The sequence below is a fragment of the Macaca thibetana genome, chromosome 1 (assembly GCF_024542745.1).
Source record: "Macaca thibetana thibetana isolate TM-01 chromosome 1, ASM2454274v1, whole genome shotgun sequence".
Taxonomy (NCBI): domain Eukaryota; kingdom Metazoa; phylum Chordata; class Mammalia; order Primates; family Cercopithecidae; genus Macaca; species Macaca thibetana.
The window spans coordinates 202,595,540-202,621,459 of NC_065578.1; the positions used below are offsets into that span (position 1 = coordinate 202,595,540).

Sequence of the window (25,920 nt, forward strand, 5' to 3'; positions counted from 1 at the left end):
GCGACAGGACAGCACCTGCTGGCGACCTTAGAGAGCTGCATGCGGTGGGCACGTCCGCACAGGTGTCCAGTGCATTGCAGAGGGGCTGCACAAGGGCCTTGCTGCACCAGAGATCCGGGTTGCAATGTTCTTGTAAAGTCAGGAAGGAAATGAAAGTATTCTAGCAATTGCAAGATCTTGAAAGTAGCCATCCCATGAAGAGGCTGTCATTTCCCTCTGAAACCTTGTGTTACGATGGTCTGATGACCCTTTCTTTGTGCTTACCTTCCACTCAAAAAGTGAAGAAATATGTTTTAATCATTAATAAACAGAATTATTGTACACACTACATAATTCATAAATACCTCCACATCTATTATCTCACTTAAACTCCCCAATAATCTTGTAAAATAGGTAGGAAATATATCCCCCATCTTAAAGGTAAGGAAACTGAGTATTAAAAGAGTTAAAAATTAATATTAATAGTAAGTCACATTTGGATAGCACTTCATGCTTCCCTGGAGTCACTGTGCTGTGTCCTGTCTTTGCCTGCACCTGGTGACACACTCACTCCTTGACCACAGGGATGGGCATGTGGCTGTCATGGTAGTCCATGCCCCTGAGCGTGGGCTCAGTGATTGGTTCAGAAACAAGTCAGTTAAGATTCTTCCTTTTTTTTGGCAGGGCGCGGTGGCTCAAGCCTGTAATCCCAGCACTTTGGGAGGCCCAGACGGGCGGATCACGAGGTCAGGAGATCGAGACTATCCTGGCGAACACGGTGAAACCCTGTCTCTACTAAAAAATACAAAAAACTAGCCGGGCGAGGTGGCGGGCGCCTGTAGTCTCAGCTACTCGGGAGGCTGAGGCAGGAGAATGGCATAAACCCGGGAGGCGGAGCTTGCAGTGAGCCGAGATCGGCCACCGCACTCCAGCCCAGGCGACGGAGCAAGACTCCGTCTCAAAAAAAAAAAAAAAAAAAAAAAGATTCTTCTTTTTTTTTTTTCCCGGTAAAGCTAATGGGGCAAGTCTCTCTTTATTCTCAAATCCTGGATTTGAAAAAAGGAGATTCTGGGTCCAGTCATAGAAAATGAAAGAAGAAAATGAATCCACACAGAGCTGAGTAAGGAGATTGGGGCAGGTTGAGTGAAAGGGATCCCCATGGATGCCTGAGGCCCCATTTCCAGTGCCTAAGACACCAGAGTGGTCTCGTTCTGTGTCCCTCCTGAGGTTTAGTTAATAATTCATCCCTCAAATCTATAAGCCATCTTGTGTGCTCTCAGTAATACCCTCCCCCAGCCCTTTTCTCCTTTTTTTCTTTTTTGAGACAGAGTCTCACTCTGTTGCCCAGGCTGGAGTACAGTGGTGCCATTTCGGCTCACTGCAACCTCCGCCTCCTGGGTTCAAGTGATCCTCCTGCCTCAGCCTCCCAAGTAGCTGGAATTACAGGTGTGCGCCACCACACCTGGCTAATTTTTTGTATTTTTAATAGAGACGGGGTTTCTCCATGTTGGTCAGACTGCTCTTGAAATCCTGACCTCAGGTGATCTGCCTGCTTTGGCCTCCCAAAGTACTGGGATTACAGGTGTGAGCCACCGCACCCGGCCAGTAAGTCCCGTTTTGAGTTGAGCCCCTGATCGGCCTACACTTACCAGGCAGCCAGGGCTCCAACCCTCAGTTCTGCAGCTATTCACTTCACTAAGAGACATCAGGGACACATTCCTGATTGTGGCTTCAATGTATTTAGGTGATTGGCATTAAAAGAAAATATTTGCAGGATGATTTTTCACCTTAACTTGAACTGCTTCTAGACTTAAATTTAATTTTGTAAATTTATTTTGATTATAAAACCAACACCAACTTATTTCAGAAAATGGAAAGTTTAGAAGTGCACAAGAAAGCAGATAAATGTTTACTTATAATCCCACCACCCAGATATCTTTGTTATTAAATTTTCCTTCTAACCGTTTTACATATGCCCTGAATGCCCTCTTCACGGCTCACCTGGGAAGCCAGCAGTGTCACTGTGCAGTACTGTCCCACCACAAGACAAGTCGTACCTCACATTTCCTGTTCATGGCTGTCTAGCCTTCTCATCCCCACCCTCCAATCCCTACACACATAGCATTTCCAGGACTCCACAGGAGGGATTCCCAGGTCTCCCAAGCCCATCTGGGGGCCACCTGTCCTGCTGGCCAGTCACACTCACACTGGACTGTGGCTGTTCCAGAATATTCCTTGTCCTGTCACTTCTTCCACCTTCATAATCAGCTTCTCTATCCTACTGTTGCTTAGAGTCGCTACCACTTTCTGTGTAACACGTTACACCAACACTGAAGAAACTGTCTCATGCGTCCGTTTGAAGAGTCCACCAAACAGGCTTTGTGTGAGAAACAAGGCTGTTCATTTCACCTGGGTGCAGGCGGGCTGAGTCCGAAAAGAGAGTCAGCAAAGGGTGGTGGGATTATCATTAGTTCTTATAGGTTTTGGGATAGGCTCCGGTGGAGTTAGGAGCAATGTTTTGCAAGCAGGGGGTGGATCTCACAAAGTACATTCCCAAGGGTGGGGAGAGTTACAAAGAACCTTCTTAAGAGTGGGGGAGATTACAAAGAACCTTCTTAAGAGTGGGGGAGATTACAAAGAAACTTCTTAAGGGTAGGGGAGATTACAAAATACATTGATCAGTTAGGGTGGGGCAGAAACAAATCCCAATGGTGGAATGTCATCAGTTAAAGCTATTTTCACTTCTTTTGTGGATCTTCAGTTGCTTCAGGCCATCTGGGATGTATATGTGCAGGTCACGGGGGATATAATGGCTTAGCTTGGGCTCAGAGGCCTGATAGAAACATTTGAAATGTTTTCTAAGAAGTTTTAAAAAAAAAAAAGTTGGTTATCTTACTACTTCTGCGGCTAAGGAATTCAAGAGCAGTGTGGACTGGTGTTTGCCGATCCAGGTCTCAGGTGCAGTTGCAGCCAAAATATTGGTAGGGGCTGCAATCTTCTGAAGGTTGGACTGGGGCTGGAGGATCTGCTTCCAAAATGGCTCATGTTACCTTGGAAATCACACGATTTATAAATTTGGAAAGGAGAGGAGACGTTATTTCTTATATAGGGTTATAGCCTGCAAGGTGGCCATTTTGAGAGGGTGGGAAGCATAGCCTCCAGTCAAAGCTCTAAAAGCAGGCACTTTCTATGTTTACTTATAATCCTTATAATCCCACGACCCAGGTACTTTCATTATTAAAGTTCCCTTCTAGCTGTTTTCTATATAACCCATATAAAACAGGGAGAGGTAGGACAGGAATTTAAACTGAATGGGTTGGTCAGGTGAGAAGTATTTACTCAACAGGTTTTAGGAAGAACGATGAATATTCATGACAGTGGTCCTAACACATGCACATTGATCAAACATGCATTTTATGTCCAATGCCATTCACCTTGGGACTTCACATTTGAATGCATTACAGTTAGGCCCCATGCATCAAAAGGGCTTTTCAGAAGGCCCTCAAGTGCACCGCCTCTGTAAACCAGCCAGAACTGGTCCGTGGTCAGTGGTCTTCTTACCAGGAGAAAGGTACTGACATTAGTCTTTTGTCCAAAGCTGTAGCTTTGGTTTGTGGAACAGGGGGTCAGTTAGTCAGCGTCTGGCAGTGGAAGAGCTTTAAATTGTTATAATATTGCTTATCTTGAGGCCAGTGCTTGTTTAGGTGCTAGAGGAAAAGAAAAACCTTGCAGCAGTTAGAACAAAGTCTATTCTTTAAGCACAGGGGCACGTGATTTAACCCTTACCTGGCATGACCTTAGGTCCAATTTCTATTTCAGTATCTTACACCACCAAGGGTCCATTCTGTCAGTCTTATGATCACTATTTAACATTAATGCTAGTTAGTCATTGTGTCTAAACAGCAAAAGGGAGAGGTTATAACAAGGTGTATCTGACCTGTCTCATCATGGCTGGAAATTTAGTTTTTAAGGTTTTTCCGGGGTGCTTTTGGCCAAGAGGGGGATTGTTCAGTCAGTTGAGGGGCTTAGGATTTATTTTTAGTTTACACTCACATGGTTAGCAAGGCTGTCTTGGCAGCAAGCCTCAGTCCCTCCTACATAGACTTTGCCATCATGCTACTTGAGTGTCCTTAAAGCATAGCAGCTGGCTTCTTGTAGGAGATCCAAGAGAAAGAGAAAGACAGGCTGGGCATGGTGGCTCATACCTGTAATCTCAGCACTTTGGGAAGCCGAAGTGGGCAGGTCACCTGAGGTCAGGAGTTCGAGACCAGCCTGGCCAACATGGCGAAACCCCGTCTCTACTAAAAACACAAAAATTAGCCAGGAGTGGTGGCAGGCACCTGTAATTCCAGCTACTGGGGAGGCTGAGGCAGGAGAATTGCTTGAACCTGGGAGGCGGAGGGTGCAGTGAGCCAAGAAGGTACCACTGCACTCTAGCCTGGGTGACAGAGCAAGACTCCGTCTCAAAAACAACAACAAAAAAGAAAGAGCAAGACAGATGGAACTGTATCTTTCGTGATCCTGCCTCTGAAGCCACATTCTGTTGCTTCCATGATATCCTATTGGTTATACAACCCTGTTCAGTGTGGCGGGAGACTACATAAGGGTGCAAAACCCAAGAGACAAGAGTCAATAACACATGTATACGGCTTAACAATCCAAGCATTATCACTGAGCTTATCATCAAAAATAACAGTTGCTGGCATATACTGTTAACTTATTTATCCTATTCTCCTTTTGTCTACTTTCAATTTCTTTCTTTCTTTTTTCTTTTCTTTTTTTTTTTTTTTTTTAAGAGACAGGGTGTCACTCTGCTACCCAGACTAGAGTGCAGTGGTGTGATCACAGTTCACTGCAGCCTCAAACTCCTGGGCTCAAGCAATCCTTCCACCTTGGCTTCCCAAAGTGTTGAGATTACAGGTGTGAACCACTGTGCCCAATCCTATCTTTTTTTCTAAATAAAATACTTGCAACACATATTACTAGTTTTTCAGTTCCTACTTCTTCTTACCTATCAGTTGACTTTCCACTGTGGAAGATGTAGCGTTAGATCCCCTATATTTTTCTTCTAGACCTACACTTTACCATATATTTCCTTCGACTTCTCAATATATTAATAATTAGATAACTATTTTTTGGTTAAATCAATATAGTATGTTCTTAAAAATTATGTCCATGTAGATGTTGTTTACAAGGAAGCTATGTTGCATGCTATAATACATTTCCTTGTGTTCGTTTTTCCTAGAGTTATTAATTGCCCCGTATTTCACTTGTTTAGCATTTTGTGCACCTTTCATCTTCAATATATCCAAGAGAATTTTAACAAAAAATCTTAAGCTGGGCACAGTGGCTCACGCCTGTAATCCCAGCACTTTGGGAGGCCAAGGCATGTGGATTGTTTGAGCCCAGGAGTTTGAGACCAGCCTGGGCCAACATGGCAACACTCCATCTCTACAAAAAAAAAAAAAAAAAAAAAAAAAACACTTAGCTAGGTGTGGTGATGTGCACCTGTAGTCCCAGCTACTCTGGAGGCCAAGATGAAGGGATGGCTTGAGCCCAGGAGGCGAAGGTTGCAGTGAGCCAGGATCGCACCATTGCACTGCAGTCTGGGCAACAGAGTGAGAACCTGTCTCAAAAAACTAACTAAATAAAAACAAATTAAAAATCTACTTCGAAGTGTTCAAACAGTATGGTGGCTCACATTCACCCATATCCCCTACCCCATCCACCCTCAAATAAACATCTTTTTTGGGGCCCTCTGTCTTCTTGCACAGGTTTGGTCTGCTTCTCTGGAGGACTGCTGCACCATTGCCCTGGGATTTTCCCCATCAGGAAATCCTAGGGATTCTTTCTCCTCCCTCTTGCAGGATTCCCTATTTCATGAATGTCTCTCTTCCCGTTTCTTTATTAATTGACTTATTTCGGTGAAGAACATCATCCAGCAGCTTTTCGTGAAACAGTATATGAAACTTAAATTTTTGAGACCTTATAATATTTGAAGATGTCTTTATTCTATCTATATTTAAACCATAGAGTATGAAATTCCAGTTTTGAGATAACTTCCCAGCATCCTGAAGGCATCACTCCATTGTCTTTAACCTTCTGGGGCTGCTGCTATTGGGCAGTCCAGTGCTGCCCTGTCTTTCATGTCATAGGTATGCCTGAGGTGTCTACTAATTCTCAATTGATTATTCCTATTTAAAAGTGAGATTCTAAAATCTTTGTTTGGAAGCTTCATGTGAATAGATGAGAACTTTTGACTTTTTCGTTTCCCTGTAGGGTGATCAGATGGGAAATGCTTTGTTGGAAAACTCCCAAAGGCCATTAACGCTGGTTCTTTTCTCTTGGGCTCATTCATTTCCCTAGAGAAAAAATCCTCCGACTTCCTGCCTATTAACATTCCATGCACAAGATAGGGGAGAAGACTGGAGATAGGGTGTCACCATTCAGTATGTGGACATTTACTTACACACTCATGTTCCGTTGCACCTGGTGTCCCACATTCAGAGGGAGACTCAACCTCCAGTTTTCCGTGGGGGCAGGGTAGAGGCGATTGCTCAGCTGTGGAGAAGAGGGGATCCTTAAATATAACTACTCCTTGTAATCATTTTTTTACCTCTATTTTTAGAGGTACCTGGAACCTCCAATCCCGGTGCCTTTTTGGAGTTGTAGTGTGAATTGGTTTGCTTCTTCTTGGCTTCCTTGCCATTCCCACTGCCCGCTCTTGTGGTCGCAGGTTCTGCTCTGGCTACTGAGTCAAGTGCCATTGGTCTATCTGCTCTCCAGCTTCCAAAATGATGTCCATATCACTCATCTGAGATCTTTCCTCTCATATTGTGGCATTATACTTGTTTCTTTCTTTCTGCAATTTTAGTAGGCAGTATGGGTGGGAAGAAAGACAAATACGTATGTTAAAGTTACCATGCTTAACCAGAAGTCTTTTCATAGGTTTCTATGCCGCCGTCGTGGTGGTGGTGGCGGTTGTTTTTGAGACAGGGCTGTCTCTGTCACCCTGGCTGGAGTGCAATGGCATGATCACGGCTCACTGCAACCTCTGTCTCCCGGGTTCAAACGATCCTGCAACCTCAGCCTTCTGAGTAGCTGGGACTACAGGCGTGCACCACCACGCCCGGCTAATTTTTGGTTTTGTAGAGACGAGGTCTCACCATGTCTCCTCAAACTCCTGGACTCAAGTGATCTGCCCACTACAGCCTCCCAAAGTGCTGAGATTACGGGCATGAGCCACTGCTCCCAGCCTCTATGCTGTTTTTTATTTCATTTTTTGGTAACTTACCAATTTATGTTCTTTCTCCACTGATAAGATTATTCCTCTTTCTTTATGGATATTTAGGAGCTCTGTACATATAAAGGTATGATTATTTTAAATCTATTGTTTTCGTTTCAATGAGTTTTTAAAGCATGTTCTGAATTTTCTGGTGGACCAGTGTACTGGCAAGAATTTTTATTGCCTGCATTTGCATTTGTGAAGTTTGAGAACTAAAGCCTAAATGATATCATGGCACACCCTATAAATGAAGAGTTTATAACATCTTGAATAAAGTGGCAGAAGAATTGAATCAGCCATGGCCTATGATAATATAAATATGCAGAATTCTAAAGATCCTATTCTCTGGCAGACAGTACCATTTTCATATTTGAAAGTGGTTGTATGGAGTGTTCTGTGTCTGTATGCACCAAATAAAACAGTCTATTAGCAGGGAAGAATGCTTTTCTTCCCACTTCCAGAAATAATTGAATTAGATCATATTGAATGTATGTTTAAATAATGCTACAACGCTAATGTTCTCCTCCAATGACTAAAACAGCTTTATAGAATTATTATTTGAAGACTGCTTCTTGGTAAAATTTTAATGATCAGTTCTAATTTTCCGGGAGTTATAAAATAAAAGCTTAAAGTTTTTTATATTGTTTTATACAATGCACTTGTATAAACAACCTTTCTTGGCATTAGGGTTTTAAAAATCAAGTTCAGAAACAGATGAAATACCAAAACAGTTCTAAGAAGAGATCTTTCTGCTATGAAACCTGACATCAGTAACTGCAAACAACTAACAATACCTGTCACATTACATTCCAGTTGTTCATATCAATTTTATTAGTTTTGTAGTTTGGGGGTATTTAACTTTTAGATTTGTGTATTAGTCGGGGATCTCTAGAGAAACAGAACAGGGCATGCATGTGCTTGCGCGCGTGTGTGTGTGTGTGTGTGTTTGTGTAGAGAAAGATATTTATTTTAAGAAATTGGCTCACACTAGCTGGGCACAGTGGCTCATGCCTATAATCCCGGCACTTTGGGAAGCTGAGGCTGGAGGGAGGATCGCTTGAGCCTAGGAGTTCAAGACCAGCCTGGGCAATATAGCGAGACGCTTGTGTCTGTTTTTAAAAATTTGTTATATATTAAAAAAAAAAGAAATTGACTCACATAATTATGGAGGTTGGCAAGTCCAAAATCTGTGGGGCAGGCCAACAAGCTGGAGACCCAGGGGAAAGCTGTTGTACAGTTCGAATCCAAATGCCCTCTCCTGACAGAATTCCTTTTTGCTGGGGAGAAAGCAGTCTTTTTCTATTAAGGCCTTCAACTGATTGCACGAGGCCCACCTGTATTATGGAGGGTATCTGCCTTGCTCAAAGTCCACTGACTCAAATGCATTAATTTCATCTAAAAGAAAACCTTCACAGTAACATTTAAGATAATGTTTGCCCAAATATCTTGGTACCATGGCCTAGCTAAGTTGACACATAAAATTAAACATCACAATTTGCTTTGGTTTTAAAGTTGTATAAGAGCCACAAGAATCAGAATTTCAAATCTTGCCTTAAACACATATTTTTGAAGTGTTGTAATAAAATATAATAAACACATAATTTTGAAGTGTTATAAAAACTTTAACAGCACTGGGTCGGTTGTGGGGGAGTAGAGGGGGTCTGTACTTTTTTTCTTTTAAAAGCATCTGAACTGTCCTCAGGCTGAAGAGCACTGTCTTCCAGAAATGAAAAGCTTGTTAAATATTTTCCCCAAAAAACTTAAAAGCAAAAGATGAATCCTGCCTCTGTCCATAACACAGACAGGGAACTTGCTGGCAGTTCCATCCAGGCCCTGGGCTTCAGGGTTTTAGAAGTGTGGCTCTGCTTATTTACACAATATATGATCTGCTTTTTTCTCTTAACATTTGGAATAAGGCTCTATGTCTTCCTTTGTAAAAGATGTTTTCCCTATTGGTTTGATTTCTATGAAATTGATTTCAGTGAAACATAACAAAGTTATTTACAATGATCACTGGAAATAACAGCTACAATATGGCCTGAAAAAGAACATTGCGAACCAGCATTAAGATGTGTTGAGGGTAATGGTGTATTACGAAGTTCACATGTATTTAGCAAAATATTTTATATGAAAGGATCCTTTTGCTTCTTTATCCTCAATTCCTGAGTAAAAAACACATCCCATGAATGTCATCTCATGCAGAAAAGAGAACTGAACTAACAGTTTCATTAGAATAGAAAAATCATCTGAGTAAAAATACCAGATGATTTATTAAGCAAACCCCTACCCACTGCCTTAAAACCCTAGGCTTGCTGTCATTTAGATTTCCTGTCAGGAATGCTCATATTTCAGCTATAAATAGAACATGGCAGCAGAGAGAGCAGCTTTTTAATGAGGTCATTCCAGAGTCTGCATGATTTATTTTCTTTGAGTCTTTGCCATTTTTTGCTTCAGATGTGGCCCCTTCGTGATGATGATGCAATGCGACAGAATCATACTAGACTTCCAGAGCACTACCCTTGCCGCCCGAGTGCCCGCTCTGCCTCCTCCTTCCTCTCCCTCTCTGTCCTCCTTTGCACACTTGCTCTTCAGAGCCTCTTGCAAAGGGGCAGCAGCCAGAGGCTTCCATCATATGTTTAGAGACCACCGATTGGGTCTCACTTTTGGTCACTCTCCCATCGGACGCTAAATATGCCAACTGGAGCTTGGCTCATGTCTGGCTCTCCTAATGTTGTTTACCTTCTTTCCTGAACTTTATGATCGATGATAGGGGTGTGAGAAGTGTGGAATAATGGAGACAGACATAAGACTAATAAATTAAAAGCAACTGGGTGAACTGAGAGTTTTCCCATCTTCCTTACTAAACCTGACTCTATAATACTCCTACTAGCTTCTAAAAGAATAACAGAAATGGAAAAGACCATCTCTAGTCAATACCCCTTCACTCGATGTGATTTTCCAGATGCTGGGAAGGGCCCTCCAACCCCAGCTCCCCACTCTCCTGCCCCTGTCATTGGTGCATGATTATACTTACCTAGCGGACAGAAGCCTTTGTTCCCAGTGGTGACAGCTTTGGTGACTCTGGAGGCTTTAGGGTTCCCTGATTCTAGCAACACCCTGAAAGACACACCAACAGTCCTTCCCAATCTCCTTGTGATCTAAGTTAGAGCTCATAGGAAGCACAGCTTCACAAGGTCCATCCTCCCCAGCGGCATTCCTAGGCCCTCCAGCCAGCCCATCCTCTGCCTTCATCCCAGGGTTGTTTGGCTCCTATTGGGGGTCTATGGGCGGGAGCACCACAGCTGCATTACCAAGCACATTCCTGCCTCCTGGTCTAGAGGCCTGAAAAAGGCTGGCTGTTTTCACAACTCATTTAGCAGGAGCACCTGACCTGACCTGAGCCCTCCTGGTGGAAAACCCAGCCGGGTCTTCTGTGAGGTGTTTTGGTCTGTACTTGTCGGCTGATGGACAGCTGCGTCCATCAGTATCCCTTTCCCGGCAGGGAACTACTTGAGGGTCCTCAGGACTGCACTTCTTTGTTTTTGTATCTCCAGTGCCTAGCACAGGAGGGGCACGTAATAAGTGCCCTATAAATATTTGCTGAGTTTAATTGAATCTTTATTTGAACACTGAGGGAAAAAGCAAGTGACACCGCATGGAACGATCCTTCAGGATGGGGAAATTCATCTTCCTGTTCACTGATCCTCTCTTCTGTTCATGGAATTAGTCCTTCATTTAATTAACATGTATCAAGGGCCAACTAAGCCTAGGTTTCAGGCTTTCTGCTGTGTCTCAGGAAAGTAGAAGAGTAATAGGCAATCTCTGTGCTTGCTTAGTTCATAGCCAAGTAGGAAAGACGGCTAATAAGGCAGGATTTTAGTACAGTGTGATAAGAGTGCTGATAAAGGTACATACGTCACAAAAGCACGAAGCTAGGCATCTAACCTCGCTGTCTGGAAGGGACATTGAGGCAGAGAGAACAGTGAGAACATCGGCATGAAGATGTGGGAGACATGAAGTTTTGTGCAAACAGCTCAGTGAGGCTCCAGTGTGGCCATCACAGGAGGATGATCATGGGAGAGACACAGAAGGAGGCAAGACAGGAGCAGTTAACGAGGCCCAAGCAAGGGGACCTTGCCTACATGCTAAGGAGGCTGGGCTCTGTCCCAGAGCACCGCAGGAGGTGATTAAGCTGGATAGTGACAGGATCAGATTTGCATTTACTGTAAAGTCAGGTGTAGTGGCTCACACCTCTAAGCCCAGCACTTTGGAAGGCCGAGGTGGGAGGATTGCTTGAGGCCAGGAGTTCAAGACCAGTCTGGGCAACATAAGGAGACCTCATCTCTGCAACAATAACAAAAAAGAAAGATGACTTTAAACACTAAAGACATTACTGCTTGTGCATAGAGGATGGTTGAACATAATTACTGTGAGATGGATAGTCTTCTCCATGGGGTCCTAGCTTCATGCTCTGGACAATTGAATGAAAGAGACAGCCCTTAGGAGAGAAAATAAAAGCTGAAAATGACCTGAGTTTTACTACAATTGTACATGTTACTCTATGACTCCACGCGGCTCCTGTCTACTTCCGCCAAAACGGCACCACCTTCCTGTTCCTAGGGAATCCCCCTAAGATAGAGGGTGGCAATGTTACTTCCTTCCATTTTGTTAGAGGCCTTGGGTCCATGAAGTGTGGTCCCCCTCCCTGCAACTTCCTGGGGAGGGCCTTTCTGAGGCAACTAGAAAATGAGACATTCTCTTCCTCTCCATTCAGTGCCAGAAGACGAATGGGGGATTATAGGACTAATGGCCATGAACAGCGTGAAGAGGAGACAGACACGCTCCAGGGAGTGAGGGCGGTGTCTGCAGAGCATTCGGAGGCCCAACTCTCTGTTGTTCCAGGAAAATTAAGGTGGGAATCAGGGTATGTTTTGCCAACCCCAGCAGAGATCTTCTGCTCCAGATAGGGCTCCCATTTGTGTCATCTGTGGCATGTCGCACCACCCTAATTCAAATATTATGACAAGGTAGCAACCAGACGTGTTGAAGGACTGTGAGGAAACAGGCAGTGCTAGAGTATTTCCTGCATAAGAAATGATATTTTCATTTTTAAAATCTACATTTCCCCTCTTGGCAGTGGCCCAGCGACACAGACAAGGGCTGTAACAATGACTAATGTGCAGCTCTTAATGTACCTGCTAACTACAAGTCAGGGCACTTTTACATCCGTATCGCAAATCTTGATGTTTCAGTAGGCAGTTACACGACAGCAGGCAATATATTTTTTTTTCCCCAGGGAATAAACTCCCCTGGAATAATATGGGAGGAGTCCTCGGCATGCCGATAGGTGTCAGCTCCTCCTGATGCAGGAGGGGACACCTTAGACCTGCCCAGTGGCCATCAAGCACCACTGGAGTTGAGCCTCCAGTGTCTGCTAATCTCAGCGTCATGAGCACCAGGGCCACCTCTGCTAGGTAGGGCCTGAAGTCTGTGGTCAGTCTGGGGAACTCAGGAGGACATCTGCCACTGTCACAGTGTTGCTGTGTGGACCCCGCCGATCTTAGTGCAGACCCCTGTCAGTTTGCCAAGGCAACAACCATCCCACGTGTGACAAGTGGCTTCTTCTCTGTGCCACACTCTGTACTGGGGTTCCCTATCCCCAGCAAATTGATCTGCTTCCCAAGGTAGTAAGATTCTTCAGATTCACTCAAGAGCCATTTCCCAAGGTGACCCCACGGCCCAGGGGTGTGTGGCTTGGATGGGCCCTAGTACTAAGTTCTAGTTCTGTGCTTAGAGCCAAACCTTTTTGGTCCTCTGACCAGTTGAGGACCCTCTGTTTCATCGTCCAAGCCACCTAGGCCCTTGCTTGTTTTATTACAAAGTTGCCCCCTAGAGTTTGGATCCTGGTTCTGATTTTTTTTTTTAATCACCCTTTTCCTTCATGCTGAGCCACCTTTCAGTAGCTCCAATGCCCTTTTCTGCTCCTTTGCCTGAGTCAAGACCTTGCCCAGGCCGTGAAATACACTTTTACAGTCTGGCAACTCAACGGGGGACCTCTGCTTCTGGAAAGATACTTTCCCCTATTCTTCCCACTAAGTGCAGTTCAAAACCGTGGACTTTGTATACACAGTAAACATAAGAAGGCTCTGAAAGGTGGAGAGAAGAGGCAGACGGGCCAGGGACCTTGGGACCCAAGTGTCATAAGCTGAATTCTGTCCCTCCAAAATTCATAAGCTAACATTTTCATCCCCAGTGATTGCATTTGAGGATAAAGTCTTCAAAAAGGTAAGGAAAAATGAGGTCATTTAGAGTGGGCCCTGTTGTGCTGGACCCCTAATGACTTCAATAGAGACGGTGTCATGTTTGAGGGGCTGAAGAAGAGACCTGGAGCCAGTGCATGAGACATAGGGTTTATTGAGGGGACTTACATACAGGGTGGCCCAGTGGCGATGGGCTGGACAGGCAAACTGCGACCGCCTGTCAAAAGCATGTGGTTTTACAGCATTGTTACTTAGCACCCTCTCCCGGCAACCTCCATCTGGCAACCTTCATTCAACCCAAGACAAAGCCTACATTCCATGGCATGGGTCAGGGATTCCAATGCTCCTCACAGATAAGGAATGAATCTCTAGGTTGGCCATTCCAAGTTATTGCTGTCAGGTGCATCTGCCATATAGGCCCTAATCCAATATGACGGGTGTCCTTTTAAGAAGAGGAGATTAGGACACAGGCAAATACAGAGGGAAGACCACGTGAAGACACCGGGAGAAGACAGCCATCTGCAAGCCAAGGAGAGGGGCCTCAAAAGAAGCCAATCTTGCTGACACCTTGATCCCAGACTTCCAGCCTTCAGAGCTGTGAAATAATACATTTCTGTTGTTCAAGTCAACCAGTCTGTTGTACTTGTTATGATAGCCCTAGACAACTGATATACCAAGGAATTACACAGTGGTGAGTTTCTTTAGCCTTACGTATTCCAGACATGGAATTCAAGAAGCCAGCAACCCGAAAACACCAACAGGTTTAGACCAAAAAACAAGCCCCCAACAAAAGCCCACTTACCTAGCCAAAAGACAAGGGAAGCGTCAGCCTAGCAATGCAGAGACATTTTAGATAATAACAGCTTCACTCCAGACAAACATTATAGAGAAAACTGTGGCCTCACCCGTATCCATGCCTGCAAAAGCCAAGCAGGGAGCCTAGACTTCCAGACTCATCAGGCTGTAACGAGGTGTTCCTAGTTCTCTCACTGGGTTTGTGTCTGAGAAGGCTGAGTCGGGAGCAGGAACTTCCATTCCTGTAGGGTGGTAAAAAGCCGCTCTCCCCTGGTGTCTCTGAAGGCCACATAGGGAGGTGCAATGAGACACTACTAACACTCTCAGCCAGGGACGTATCAGTGGAGGCCTAGCGAGGTCTGGAACACCCATCCCTGCCCAGGAGAAATGAGGAGGCTCCTCCCTCAATTATCACCAGAGTCCAACTGGGAAACCTGGACTTCTCCCGCCAGGCGCTCCCCCTTATTCCTGCCAGAGCAGTGTCAAAGGGAGCCAGCTGAATTAGCCCACCAAATTGTATTAGCCAATGTAATATGTAGCCAACTAAATATTTACTACATAAATCTTACTGAGAATCTCATAATATAAAACAAAAATGTCCAGATTTTAGTAGGAAATGACTCAGCATATCAAAAACAGGAAGATCTCAAGTCAAATGACAAAAGACATCAATGGATGCCAGCACCAAGGTGACAGAGACGTTAGAATTATCTGAAAAAAAATTTTTAAACATTTTATGTTATTTATCTATTTATTCTTATAAACAGAAACAGGGTCTCACTATATTGATCAGGCTGGTCTCAGAGTCCTGACCTCAAGTGATCCTCCTGCTTCATTCAGCCTCCCAAAATGCTGGGGTTACAAGCTGGAGCCACTGCACTGGACCAGACAAAGATTTTCTAAAGCAGCCATCATAAACATGCTTCAGTGAGCAATTACAAACAGGCTTGAAACAAATGAAAAATAGACTCTGCAAAGAATAGAATGTTTCAGCAAAGGAATAGAAGATACAAAGAAGGACCAAATGGAAATTTTAGAAGTGAAAAATGCAATAACCACTATATAATGTATAAAAACAGAGTGGATGAACTCACTAGCAGAACAGAGGGGACAGAAGAGAGGATCAGTGAACAGGAAGATAGAAACATAGAAATTATGAAATCTAAACCACTGGAAAAAGTGAACAGAGCTTCAGGGACCTGCAGGACCCTAACAAAAGATGTAACATTCGTGACATTGGAATCCCAGAAGAAGAGGGGAAAAATGTTGAGGCTGAAAAAGTACTAGAAGAAATAATGGCTGAAAACTTCCCAAGTTGGGAAAAGACATCGATCTATAGAATCAAGAGGCTAATCTAACTCCAAACAGGATAAACCTAAAGTAATACACACGTAGGCTCGTTGTAGCCAAACTGCTGAAAACTAAAGACAAAGAAAAGTCTTGAAAGCAGCATGAGAAAAATGCCTTACCTGAAGGAAAAAATAGCTCCAATGACAGAGGATTTCTCATCAGAAACCATGGAGTGAAGGAAGTGGCACAACATCTTTTAAGTACTGAAAGAAAAAAACTGTCAAGCTAGAATCCTGTAAACAGTGAAAACATTTTTCAAGAATGAAGGAAAAATCAAGACATTCTTAGACAATGGAAAACTAAGAAAATTGGTCACCAGGAGACCTACCTTAAAAAAATGACTAAAAGAAATTTTACCTAAACAGAAGGGGGAAAAAAAAAAAAAGGAATCTAGGGACATCAAGACAGAAGACAGGCTATAGTAAGCAAAAATACCAGTAAATATGATATACTTTCCTTCTTCTTTTGATTTTCTATATTATGTTCGACAGTTGAAGCAAAAATTATAACACTCTTTGATGTGGTTCTAAATGTATGTATAGCAAATATTTAAAACAATTATAATAGGGCATATAAAGGGATGTACATTTAGGTAAAGTTTCTATTCTTCACAGGTAACTTACTCAACTTGATAAAGAACATCTACCAAAATATCCTGTAACTATACTTAATGGCAAAAGACTGAAGGTTTTCCCAAAAAGACTAGGAACAAAGCAATGATGTCCACTCTCACCACTCCTATTCAATGTAATGCTGAAAGTTCCAGCCAGTGGAATAAGGCTATAAAAAGAAATAAAAATATATGGGCTGGAAAGGAAGAAATAAAATCGTCCCTACTTGCAGATGACAGGATTGCCTGTATAAAAAATATGAAAGAATCTATATAAAATCTCCTATCACTAATAAGTGATTTCAGCAAGGTCACAGGATACAAGGTAAAAATACAAAAGTCAAATGCTTTTCTATATACTAGCAATTAACACATGGTCATCAAAATTAAAAATATAATACTATTTACAATCATACAAAATAAAATGAAATATTTAGCTGTGAATCTAACAAAATATGTATAGTGCCTGTATGCTGAAAACTACCAAACACCAATGAAAAAAATAGAAAAATATCTAAATAAATGATGAGGCATATCATGTTCATAATTGGAAGATGCAACATTGTAAAGGTGTCAATTCTCCCCAAAATGATATGCTGTTTTAATACAACTCCTATCAAAATCCCAGCAAGATTTTTGTAGATATAGGCAGATTATTCTACACTTTATATGGAGAGGCAAAGGGACTAGAATAACTAAAACAATCTTGAAAAAATCTGAAGAATCAGTCTACCCATTTTCATGACTTACAGTACAGCCACAGTAATCATGACTCTGTGGTATTGGCACAGGCAGAGACACGTAGATCAATAGAACAGGTAGAGAACCCAGAAATAGATCCATACAAATTTACCCAAATAATTTTTGACAAAGCAATTCAATGGGGGAAAGATCACTTTTTCAACAAATGGTGCTTGAGTAATTGGACATCCGCAGAAAAAAACAAAAAACAAAAAACAAAAACCACCACAACCTAAATTTCATGCCTCATACAAAATTAACTCAAAATAGATTACGGACTTAAATGTAAAATGGAAATCTGTAAAAGGTTAAGATTAAAAGAAATAGGAGAAAATCTTAGAGGTAGGCAAAGAGTTCTTAGACTTGACAACAAAGCATGATACATAAAATTTAAAATTTATAAAAAGGACTTTATCTAAATGAAAGACTTTTGCACTAAGAAAGACACTTAGGAGGATGAAAAGGCAGCCTACAAACTAGGGGAAAATATTTGCAGACCACATATGTGAAAAGAACTAGTAAGCAGCACATGTAAAGAACACTCTGGGGACCAAGGCGGGAGGATGGCTCGAACCCAGGAGTTTGAAACTGCAGAGAGCAATGATGGCACCACACTGCACTCCAGCCTGGGCAACAGAGCAAGATCTTGCGGGGGAAAAAAAAACCCTCTCAGAACTCAACAATAAAATTCAAACAATCCAATTGGCAAAAAGCATGAAGAAATATTTCACCGAAGACAAACTACAGATGGCAAGTAAGCACTTGAAAAGATGTTTGGCCGAGCGCGGTGGCTCACGCCCGTAATCCCAGCACTTTGGGAGGCTGAGGCGAGCAGATCGCTTCAGGTCAAGAGTTCAAGACCAGCCCGGCCAACATGGTGAAACCTCATCTCTACTAATAACACAAAAATTAGCCAGGCATGGTGGCAGGCGCCTGTAATCCCAGCTACTCAGGAGGCTGAGGCAGGAGAATCCCTTGAACCCAGGAGGCAGAGGTTGCAGTGAGCTGAGATCATGCCACTGCACTCCAGCCTGGATGACAGAGCGAGACTTTGTCTCAAAAAAAAAAAAAAAAAAAAAGAAAGAAAGAAAGAAAAAGAAAAAAGAAAAGATGTTCAACATTATTAACCATTAGAGAAATACAAATTTTAAAACACACCTATTAGAATAACTAAAATTTTAAAAAGTCGTTATTTTTAAATGGGGCAAATAAAGGGAGGTAAATGTAGGTAAGGTTTCTATACAAGGGTAACTTAACTTGCTAAAGAACATCTACAGAAAAACCCCTATACCTAACAGTATACTTCATGGTAAGAGACTGAAGGTTTTCCCAAAAAGATCAGGAACAAAGCAAGGATGTCCATTTTTACCACTCTTATTCAACATAGTGCTGGAAAAATATAGTTGTTGCTATTTTTTATTTTAGTCATTCTGATAGGTGTGTTTTAAAATTTTTCCAGTTATTATTGAATGCTGAGGAGAATGAAGAAAAACTGGATCAAGATCTAGAAGGTTTCCCTTACCACAATTTAAATTGTTGGTGGGATTGTAAAGTGATATGGTCACTCTGAAAAACATTTTGGTAGTTTTAAAAAATATTAAGCCTGCCACTACCATGTATTCCTTGGCCTTTACCTTACAGAAATGAAAAGTACGTTCACATAGAAACCTGTATATGAATGTTTATAGACATTTTATTCATTATATCCTAATATTGGAAATAATCCAGATGTTCTTCAGTGGGAATATGGTTAAACAAACCATGGTACAGCCATACCGTGGAATACTACTTAACAGTAAAAAGATACAAACCTTAATTCAGGCAACAACCTGGATGAAGCTCCAGGGAATTATGCCGAGTAAAAAAAGTGTGTGATTTATATATTATTATTATTATTATTATTATTATTATTGACAGAGTAGTGCTCTAAATTGGCTAAATTGTAGTGGCACAATCTCAGCTCACTGCAACCTCCACCTCCCGGGTTCAAGCAATTCTGGTGCCTCAGCCTCCCAAGTAGAAGGGATTACAGGTGCACACCACCATAACAAGCTATTTTTTTCCTTCTTTTTTTATTTTTTTTTTTATTTTTTTTAGTAGAGATAGGGTTTCGTCATGTTGGCCAGCCTGATCTTGAACTCCTGGCCTCAAGTGATCCACCCACCTCAGCTTCCCAAAGTGCTATATTCTTGAAAGTATAGAAATTACAGAAATGGAGAACAGCCAGTGAGTGGCTGCCAGGCACTAAGAAGGGGCTGATGGTGGAAGGCAAGTGGATGTGGCTATAAAAGGGCAACATGAAGATCCTGGTGGTAATGGAAACCTTCTATATCCTGACTGTATCAATTCCAACATCTCCGTTGTGATATTGTGTTATAGTTTTGCAAGATGTTATCATTGAGTAAACTAAGTAAAGATTCATGGAATCCCTCCGTATCATTTTTTACAACTTTATGTGAATCTGCAGTTATCTCAAAATAAAAAATTTTGTTCAGTTGGGCATGATGGCTCAGGTGTTTCTCTCCAGCACTTTAAAAGTCCAAGGTGGTAGGATTGCTTGAACCCAGGAGTTCAAAGCTGCAGTGAGCCATGATTGTGCCACTGAACTCCAACCTGGGTGACAGTGAGACCTTGACTCAAAAAAATTATTATTTTGATTATAAAATCAAATTATAAAATCAAAAAATTATAAAATATTTTAATATAATAATTAATATAAAAATATTAAATATTTTATATAATGTATATAATATATAATTAATATAACTTATATTATATTAATTGCATAATTTTATAAAATTATATTATATTAATTATATAATTATAATATAATTATAAATTATATAAATATATAATTTTATATTGTATATTATATAATATTATATTGTATATTATATTAATATAATATAAAATATATAATTTTATATAATTAATATAATAATATAAAATATTTAAAAATATTATAAAATCTTATGAAAGTTTTTTTTTTTTAATTAAAAAAACCTTAGTGATTATTTCTAGCTTTATATGGTATGGTCAGTTCAGTGTTTCCTCCTGTTCCTCTCAGAAGCCAAACAAAAATAACAAAGAGAACAAGAAACAGACATGCCAACACCATCCTTGACAAAACTAGGAAAAAGCAGAAACCTCAAATCACGCGACAGTAGGAAGGGCAGTCTAACAGTGAAGGTCAAGTTGAAGTGCAAGCAGATGCAGAAGATGCAGATTTTTAAGAGGAAACCTGCAAAGGCCAAAGTGAAACAGTGGATGCAGACTGATGGTAAGGAAAAAAAAAACTCATGTGGACTCAGTTTGATTCCAAAGCAAAGTAGAGGAAGTAGAAGCTAAATAAGCCATTATACAGACAACCTGCGCCTTTAGGGAGCATTTTGTCAACGTGGCAGGATAGAGGAGAAAGACTGCATTGTGAATCACCCTCAGTAACTATCTCAGTTGCTGAAGGAAAAGTAATCATTAAAGAAATCATCCACATACACAATCTTGTAGGATGAAAAAAATTATTCTGACTGTACCAGACGAGAGAGTTTCCTCCTGCAAGTGATGAGTCCAGAAAGGACTCACTTCATTCAAAGATGAGTATTCAGAATGGAAAACCCCTCCCTGGGACTTACATTTTCTCCTTTTTCACTATAAGAAAAGGAAGGGGGGAAAGTTAAATGAAAGCAAGTAGCAAACAGAACAAAACAAAAACCTCTTTGGGACTTCTGCTGATAGCAGTGGTGATGTGGTTTGGATGTGTGTTTCCTCCAAATCCCTTGCTGAAATGTAATCCCAGGGTTGAAGGTAAGGACAGGTGTTGAGGCCGTGGGGGTGAGTCTCTCAGGCTTGGTGCTGTCCTTGTGATAGGGAGTGAGTTCTTGCTCTGAGATCTGCTTGTTTAGAACAGCATGATGCCTCTTCTCCCCTCCCTTGCTCCTGCTCTTGCCTTGTGACTGCCTGCTGTCTCTTTGCCTTGCACCGTGGTTGGAAGCTTCCTGAGGTCATCACCAGAAGCAGGTGCTGGAGTCATGCTTGTGTAACCTACAGACCCTTGAGTCAGTTAAACCTCTTTTCTTTATACATTACCTGGTCTCAGGTATTTCTTTTTATTATTATTATTGTCATTTAGTTTTAATTTCATAATCATAAACTGAACTTTGCAATCCAGCTAGGCATGGAAGGGAACCCATGGAACCCAAAGGGAACTGCAGTGAGAACACAAAGATGATAGAATACTGTGAGCAAATGGGGTGCAGGGTGCTCCCCTGAGCTACAGAAGGAATGATCTGGTGGTTAAGATAAAACACAAGTCAAACTTATTAGTGTTGTCCACGGTCAGCAATAGTGACCTCCTTGCTGGTCTTGCCATTCCTGGACCCAAAGCACTCCATGGCCTCCACAATATTCAGCTTCTTCTCTCACCTTGCCAGAGACCACATGCTTGCCATCTAGCCACTCAGTCTTGGCAGTGCAGACGAAAAACTGGGAATCATTTGTGTTGGGTCCAGCATCTGCTGTGGACAAGATGCCAGGACCTGTAGGCTTCAGGGTGAAGTTCTCGTCATGAAATTTCTCTCCACAGACGGACTTGCCACCAGTGTCATTATGGCATGTGAAGTCACCACCCTGCCACATAAGCCCTGGAATAATTCTGTGAAAGCAGGAATCCTTAAAACTGTATCTTTTCTCTCAATCGCTCAGAGCTCAAAAGGTTTCTGCTATCTTTGGAAACTTCTCTGCAAACAGATCAAAGGAGATGCAGTCCAAGGGCTCACCATCATGGTGATGTCGAAGAACACTGTGGGGTTGACCATGGCTGGTATTATGGGGCTCCTGGCCGCAGCAGCATCTGCAAAGCCAAGTATTTCTTTATAGCAGCACAAGAATGGTCCACTACAAGTAGCATGAAGTTTTTCAGCAAACCTCCAACAAAAACTTTTTAAATAAAAACTGTAAAAACTTTTTTTAAACCACCTGAAGGCACTGGAGAATGACCCAAACGGATAGAAACTGCAGGATAATTTACTCTTGAGAGATGATTATAGGACTAAGAATTGCAAGTTTATGCTATATTTTCCCTGCAAATGTTTTCCATCCCCAACCCCAAATCCTGCTGCAGAAAATCACAGCCTTTCTAGTTAAAGGTGTCAGAAAAACAGAGGGTAGGGTTGGCAAAACAGGAGGAGATTTAGGAGTGAAATCCTGAAATCAGGAGAGTTCCAGAAGAAGTGAGCCTCAAAATATGAGTATAAATTCTGCCCAAACCTTTGGCTGACTGCTAAACTATGCATACGTAAGAGAGAGCCCAAGAGACTCAAAGAACTAGCAGGCAGATGTGAGAGAGAAAAGTGTTCTTGAACGCCTACATCAGGTGAGATATGCAAATGTGTCACTCTTTTAACTGCGCATTCCCAGCCGATGCACAGCTCAGGAGGCCGAAGCCTTAATGGCCTGCAGTGCCAGAAAACAGAGCTGGGGCTGGAGATCAGCTGGAAGCAAGGAAACCTCAGAGAGAATAAGTCCCAATATTTCAGTGTAAACTCCTCTCAAACTTTTGACTCACTGTTTAACTGCACAGATGGAACACATGTTCAGAGACAAGGCTATAAATGCAGCAGCTGGAAGAGAAAAGAAAACTGGGCAGAGATGTCAGCTGCTGCACTCTACAAGGGAGACAGTGTTTACAATCAGAATTCAGGCAAGCAAGTTAATAGCTTAATAGAAAAAAGTTCAATAATCTTCAGAAGAATATAACACATTACAGAGTCATTGCAACATGTCACCTACAATATCAAGTTTTGAACCAAAAAATTGCCAGACATGCAAAGAAACAATAAAGGGTGGTCCATATTCGGGATACATGGAAGTTTATGGAACCTTACTGAAAGTGAACTCAGATGTTAGGTTTAGCTGATAACGATTTTAAAGCAGCTATTATAATCATGCTCAGAGAATTAAAAGAAGCATGGTGTTGATGAGCGAACAAATAGCAAATCTCAATAGAGAAATTAAAATTATAAAAAAGAAACAAATAAAAACTCCAGAGCTGAGAAGTACAACTGAAAGAAAAAAGAAATTTACTAGATAGGCTCAACAGCAGATGGGAGATGGCAGAATAAAGAATCAGTAAACTTGGAAGAAGATAAGCAGAAATTATCCAACCTGAAGAACAAAAAGAAAAACAAGTGAAGAAAAACAAGCGGACCCTCAGAGGCTTATAGAACAATATCAAGCAGTCCAACATAAGGCTTAACTGAAGGAGGAGGAGGAGAAGGAAAAGGAGGAGAGGAGGAGGAGGAGGAGGAGGAGGAGGAGGAGAGAGACAGAAAGAGAGAGAGAGAGAATAGTCTTCATATTTCTTTATTTATCAAAAAAAAAAAAGACAGAAAACTCCCGATATCTGGTAAATGTGAGTATATCTGGTAAAGCCCCAAAACCCTACGCTGGAGACATTCAAAGAAAATCACACCCTGGTACAGAACATTCACTCACACCGCAGAATGCCAATGATAAAGAGAAAATCTTGAAAACTGTGAGAAAAATAAGATATTACATACAAGATAATTAACTTATAATTTCAGCTCTGACAAGAGAAGGGCTTGGAAGTCATTACTCCCATCCTTAGAACAAGAAAAAGCCAAACAAACCATCAGTTCATGACCTTTCTTGGACACATCAGAGAACTAAGTTTGCAGAGCAAACTGCCACCCCCAAATCTGGAGAGACAGGCAAGCCCAGAGAGTCACAAGGACACCTGCTCACCCGGAGCAGAAGCCGATGAAGGCATCAACTCTTAGGAACGTGTCCATGATGATTTTGACAAACTGCTGCAGTGAACTAGCATGAAAGTAATAAACTCCCGAGGCCTGCAGTTTTGAGGTGGGGACCTGTGTTTTCATGGGTTTCACCTCCAGAAACCCCACCAGGTTCTCATGGTGAAGAGCCAGGAAAGATCCCTTCATGTCTCTGGCAGGAGTAGAAGAAGAGGCCAGGCATGGTGGCTCACGCCTGTAATCCCAGCACTTTGGGAGGCCGAGGTGGGTGAATCACCTGAGGTCAGGAGTTCGAGGAGTAGAAGAAGAACGAACATTGTGAGATGTGCCCAGAAGGTTTTTCACGACAATGAAAAACACTCTGTAATAAAGGTGGTTGCTCTCGAGTTTGTAATATCCATTTTTAACTAATCTAAATTCACCTTCAAATAGCACTATACTGCTTTTGTGTATTACATGTACCGTATAGTGGGATTACCTTATAATTGAGATGATTTTTCTTATTTGTATATAAATAAATCTCAATTCCCAGATGGAGAAAATTATTTTCCGGGAAAATAAAAATTTACAAAACTGACTTTAGGAGAGACAAAAATCTAAATGGATCAATTACTATAGAAGAAATAGAGGAATTTGTCCAAGAGTTGCTTCCTAACTATCACTGAACTTTTACTCTAGCCCCCAAAAGAATCCGGCTCCAAGTTTTCACAGGGGAATTGCACCAAACTTCTCAGGAACAGATGGCTACAATGCACTTTCAAATGTTCCAGTGCATAGAAAAGGAAAAAAATCTTTTAAACTCTTTATACAAAGTTAGAAAATCAGTCCTAACAATGGTAGCCCCAAAATGAAAACTACAGACCAAATTTACTTATAAATAATTGATGCAATAAATAAAACATTAACAAATAAAACATTAACAAACAGAATCTAGCAAAAGTCAAAAGGGTAATCTTTTAACCAAGGGGATTTTATTTTGAGAATACAAGAAGAGGTCAATAAAGAAATTCACTATTAAAGCAATTCCCAAGAAAGAAAAATAGTATGATTATCTTCAAAAACAATTCATTTGATAAGCATCCATTCTTGATAACTATTCTGAATAGATGAATAATAACAAGGCAATTCCTTAGAGTGATTAAAAACTGTATCTACCTCACCCAGTTTACCACAATGTTTATGAAATCCCCTCCCGAAGAAAGTCCCATTTAAGTCAAGAATAAGACAAAAATGTCCATTACCATCATTTCGATTTAAAGATGTTTGGAGGCACTAAACAAGGCCGAGAGACTAGCAGGGGAAAAAAGAGGCATAAAAATGAGAAAGGAGAAGGCAAAATCATCATCATTATTTGCAAATTTTATTGTATATCTAGGAAACCTCAAAAAATCATCTAAAAATTAGTTCAACCACATAAGTGAGTAAGGTCAGTACCAAACTGCAAAAATAAATCAGCAGGCCTGGTGGCACACAACTATAGTCCCTCTTTCTGGGGAAGCTGGGGCAGGAGGGTCGCTCGAGCCCAGGAGTACCAGGCCAGCCTGGACAACATATCAAGACCCCATCTACTTAAATTAAATAAATTTAACTTAAATAAATCAACAGTTTTCAAATGTACAAACAATATCCACTTAGAATATACAATGGAAGGGAAGACCACATTTACAGTAGCAAGAAAAGATGAGCTTACTAGAAACGAGCTTCATAGGAAATGTACAAGCATTATAGAAAACATAAAAATACCATTGAGGGCCCCTCAAAGAAGACTTGAACCTAGGGAAAGGTAAGATTGGTTCTTGAAGAGGAAATCAACCTCATAAAAATGTCAATTATCCTAAGTTAATTTACATATTTACTGTGATCTGAGTAAAAACACCAACATGAGTTTTTTTCTTGAACTAGATAAGGCCGAGTATCGTCATATGGAAAAACAAACAGGTGTGAAAAGCCAGCTGAAGTCTGAAAAAGAAAAATGAGGACAGGAGAATCAGTCCCATAAATATCAAACATATTTAAAAACTATGGATTTAGGACAGTGTGGCAATGGGACATGAGTAAACCCATCTTGATGACCATGTGAATATGCTTCTCTTCTGTTCTTCCCCACTTGAGACAATAAAGCACCGC

The 25,920-nt window shown here is 41.4% G+C and overlaps 1 pseudogene; it reads right to left on the minus strand.

Annotated features, from left to right (window-relative positions):
- Window positions 1–23,778: 23,778 nt before the first annotated feature.
- Window positions 23,779–25,920, minus strand: part of LOC126958113 (importin subunit alpha-7-like) — a 32,530-nt pseudogene continuing 30,388 nt past the window's right edge.